The sequence below is a fragment of the Macrobrachium rosenbergii genome, chromosome 46 (assembly GCF_040412425.1).
Source record: "Macrobrachium rosenbergii isolate ZJJX-2024 chromosome 46, ASM4041242v1, whole genome shotgun sequence".
Taxonomy (NCBI): domain Eukaryota; kingdom Metazoa; phylum Arthropoda; class Malacostraca; order Decapoda; family Palaemonidae; genus Macrobrachium; species Macrobrachium rosenbergii.
Window position 1 is genome coordinate 8012501 of NC_089786.1, and position 5000 is coordinate 8017500.

Sequence of the window (5000 nt, forward strand, 5' to 3'; positions counted from 1 at the left end):
CGTCTCTATTATTTAAGAGAAGACGATTAGAAAAAAGATGTGAATCGTGATTGGTGAACTGGGCAATTGGAATTTGTTTGGGGTTTATGTATATATATATATATATATATATATATATATATATATATATATATATAAATATATATATATAAATATATATATATATATAAATATATATATATATATATATATATATATATATATATATATAATATAAATAAGTAAATAAAAATTTATATATACTCGTATATATAATATATATATATATATATATATATATATATATATATATATATATATATATATATATATATATATATATATATATATATATATACACACACACACACACACACACACACTGTAGATATCTTTGGAGGCCATCAGACTTCCTTACGAGATTAAATGTCATCATTAGAGAGTTTCGGAATTGATGCTGGCATTTATTGATGAAGTGAAATTATTTTCAGTCGATTCTTCGCGATGTTGGTCCGAGTTTCTCACGAGACTAATACTTCACTGATTGGATTGTTTCACCTTCTTATTTACATTTTTTTTTTTTTCGTTCGTTTTGAAAATGGTAGAGAAGGATGCAGAGAATTATTTACAGGTTTAATTCGCTTTCTTGCGTCCAAATGGGAGACCAGTTTTGTTTGTTTCTTTTATTAGGTTTCCGGAACAAAAGTTTGGGAACAAAAGTCATGTCTTCTTGTTTTGGCACTGCAGCTTCTGTTGTGAGTGCCTATGTCTGTGTGTTGTGTGTGTGTGTGTGTGTGTGAGAGAGAGAGAGAGAGAGAGAGAGAGAGAGAGAGAGAGAGAGAGAGAGAGAGAGAGAGAGTCCGATATATTTTTACCAGTATGAGAAACACTTTCTTTGGTAATTTTAAGGTGTCAGAAATGGAAAAGTGATGTATTAAAGTTAACATATGAGAGAGAGAGAGAGAGAGAGAGAGAGAGACTAATATATTTTGTACAGTATGAGAAACACTTCCTTTGGTAATTTTAAGGTGTTAGGAATGGAAAAGTGATGTATTAAAGTTAATATATGAGAGAGAGAGAGAGAGAGAGAGAGAGAGAGAGAGAGAGAGAGAGAGAGAGAGAGAGAGACTCCAGTATATTTTTACCAGTATGAGAAACACTCTCTTTGGTAATTTTAAGGTGCCAGAAATGGAAAAGTGATGTATTAAAGGTAACATATGAGAGAGAGAGGGAGAGGGTCTCTCTCTCTCTCTCTCTCTCTCTCTCTCTCTCTCTCTCTCTCTCTCTCTCTCTCTCTCTATTTTTATCATATATACTTTCTTTGGTAATTTTAAGGTGTCAGAAATGGAAAAGTGATGCATTACAGTTAACATATGAGCAGCTATAGAGTGAATTATCACAGAAACAAAAATTATGCCGAAATATTCCTAGGCTTTTCATTCAGTAATTGGTATTGTTATTCGATTCGCAATTCGGTCCTGTGTGTTTCGAGGAACCGACTTGGCTCTACTCTCAAGTGTTAATTTTGCAGTTCACCTGCTGCCTCCCCGCCTCTCGTTTCTCCTTTTTGTGGACCTCAGTTTAAGGTTACTATCAAAAATGTTTTTATTTAATTTTTGTTTATTTCTTTTGCTGTTAACATTATTTTGGATGGACCTATAGAGTGAATTATTATTCAGAAACAAAATATTATATATAAATATTATATAGGCTTTTCATTCAGTAATTGGTATTGTTATTCATTTGTTTCGCTAATTCGGTCCTTCTTATTTTGGATGGACCTTAGACTGTGTACTTCTTATTAGAAATATATTTATTTGTTTATTTTTTTTGTTCATTTATTTGTCTATTTGTTTTGCTATTGGAAGTCACTTCTTATTGTGGGTGGACCTTAGTGTGTACTTCTTATTCGAAATATATTTATTTGTTTATTTTTTTGTTCATTTATTTGTCTATTTGTTTTGTTACTATCACTTCTTATTTTGGATGTTTTTAGTACATTTATTTATTTTTTGTTTATTTTTTTTTATATATTTGTTTATTTGTTTTGCTATTGGGAGTCACTTCTTATTTTGGATGGACCTTAGTGTGTCCTTGTTATCCAAAATATATTTATTTGTTTAGTTTTTGTTCATTTATTTGTTTATTTGTTTTGCTATTGGGAGTCGCTACTTATTTTGGGTGGACCTTAGTGTGTACTTTTTATTCAGATATATATGTTTTTTTTTTTTTTGCATTTATTTGTTTATTTGTTTTTGGGTGGACCTTTGTGTGTATCTGTACAAAACTTTTGTTTTGTTTATGGATTATTTATTTGTTGCTGATATTTCTTATTTTAAATATATTTATTTTATCCGAGATTAATTTTTTTTATTGTTTATTTATTTGTTTTGCTATTTGTTTATCGGATGAACCTAAGTGTGTCCTCGTTATCCGAAATTTATGTCATTTTTATTTTTTATTTGTTTTGCCGTTGGACATTTCATCATTAGGGTAGTGACGGGTAACACGTCACTTTAACCTTTTATTATCTATGAAATATATTTATTTGATTTATTTTTGTAAGAAGATCTGTATATTTACTTAAATGTTTTGCTCCCGAAATGGGGGTCACTATTCTTTGATCTTCATTTTGGATGGACCATAGTCTTAGTATGTTGCACCAAGGTTAGGTTAAATTAGGTTAAATTATATTTGCTAGGTTAAGTTAGTACGTTGTACCGAAGGTAAGGTAAAGTTAAGTTAGGATATTGCAAAAGGTTAGGTTAGGTTAGGTTAAGTCAGGACGTTGTACCGAAGCTAAGGTTAGGTCAAATTAAGTTAGGTTAAGTCAGGACGTTGTACCGAAGCTAAGGTTAGGTCAAATTAAGTTAGGTTAAGTCAGGACGTTGTACCGAAGCTAAGGTTAAGTTAGGTTAAGTTAGGATGATATACCGAAGCTAAGGTTAGGTCAAGTTAAGTTCGGTTAAGTTAGGACAATATTACCGAAGCTAAGGTTAGGTCAAGTTAAGTTCGGTTAAGTTAGGACAATATACCGAAGCTAAGGTTAGGTCAAGTTGAGTTAGGTTGAGTTAGGATATTTCACCGAACGTTAGGTTAGGTTAGGTTAAGTTACTTATGGCATTAGTTGACCAGGGTAAAACTACAGCTACTAACATGATACTGACACTGGATGACTGTAAAAATAGTCACTTAATTCATCTTATCTCATGTTCTTCTCTTTCTCTTATTTATTCCCTGGCCCTTTGCATCTCCCCATCGATTCATCCCCGGCCAATCAGCGGCACTTGGAACTCATCAGGAAGTTCGGGGGTCCGATACCAACTTCAAGGAGGAGCTGAAGAAGAAGAAGCCGCATACAATGACTCTGGTCAATTCGTTTCTCCTCCTCCTCCTCCTCCTCCTCCCCTAGTGTTTATCCCGTCCTCCTCCTCCTCCTCCTCCTCCTCCCCTAGTGTCAATCCCCCTCCTCCTACTCCTCCCCCCCTCAATCCCCCTCTCCTCCTCCTATATCCCCTCCCTCCTCCTCCTCCTCCTCCTCCTCCTCCTCCTCCTCCCTTCTAACCACTTCCCCTAGTGTATATCCTCCTCCTCCTCCTCCTCCTCCTCCTTCTAACCCCCTCCCTCTAACCCCTTCCCCTAGTGTATATTCCCCTCCTCCTCCTCCTCCTCCTCCTCCTCCTCCCCTCCTCCTCCTCCTCCCCCTTTAACACCCCTCCCCTAGTGTATATCCCCCCTCCTCCTCCTCCACCCCTCCCTCTAACCCCTCCCCTAATGTATATCCTCCTCCTCCTCCTCCTCCTCCCCTCCTCCTCCTCCCACATTGCCTGTACATATCGCTCCCTTTCTGCTCCTTTGCTATAGTGGACGAATAGACCAAAGGCAACTTCTGCAGAGGCTCTAGGCCTAGATTAAGGGTCATTATATTGGAAGGGAAGAGAGAGAGAGAGAGAGAGAGAGAGAGAGAGAGAGAGAGAGAGAGAGTTATGATTATGCAATAGTTGAAAATGATTTTAATAAGGAAGCTTCTAAGATGTACAGGTGTTTATTATTATTATTATTATTATTATTATTATTATTATTATTATTATTATTATTATTATTATTATTATTATTATTATGTATTCAGTATTCACAATGAGAAAAGATTTGGGTTATGGATATATATATATATATATATATATATATATATATATATATATATATATATATATATATATATATATATATATATATATATATAATGTGTGTGCTTGCAACTAATCAACTGATTTTGAGAAAAAAATTGCATGATTTTTTTTACATCCACATCTCTCCCACCTCCCCCCCAACTCCATGCATCAATCGGAATAGACCCTTGGAGTGAGGGGGGGGGGGGAGCGGGTAGAAACCTCACACACTTCACATCCGCCTCCTGATAGAGACTGAAGTTGATGTGTGATGTTTGTTTTCTGCCGTCCTGGAAAAACATCCTGTTTGGAATTTTTTTTTTTTATTTTTCCAGTCAGCTTCCCTGGAAAAAAAAAAAATAAAATTTCCGTTTTGGCCGCTGCTCTGTCTCCCGTTCCGAAAGTTGCCCAGTCATTGATGGACTTTGCTGTCAATAAATTTATTAAATTTATTAAGTTTATAAAATTTATTGGTCAGTTGTTACGAAAATGCCCGGACGGAAATTGACACCTGTTTTGGTTGGGTGAGGTGGGGGGGGGGGATTATGGCCACATCCATATTAACCCCCCTCCCCCATCCCATTCATCTTTGCCATATGGGATGATACATCCTAACCTAACCTTTGCTAACCTCGTCTCTTTAGGTTGGGACAAGTTCAGAGGTCCATACTGGACACCTTGGAAACCTTTTTGGGTGGGGATAGGACTTTGCTACCTCCCTAGATTTCCATCTCCCCCCCCCACCCCCACCCCTGACGCATTTACCTTTCTTAAATGGGATACATACTAACCTAACTTTCCCCACCCTCGTCTATTTTGGGTTGGGGAACTTAAGATGTTCACACTAGGTTT

General features: G+C 35.8%; 1 protein-coding gene across 6 annotated transcripts in view; it reads left to right on the plus strand.

Annotated features, from left to right (window-relative positions):
- The window catches only part of pros (prospero), a 1677936-nt gene that overhangs the window by 842889 nt on the left and 830047 nt on the right, over positions 1-5000 (plus strand). The gene's annotated exons all lie outside the window — the stretch shown is intronic.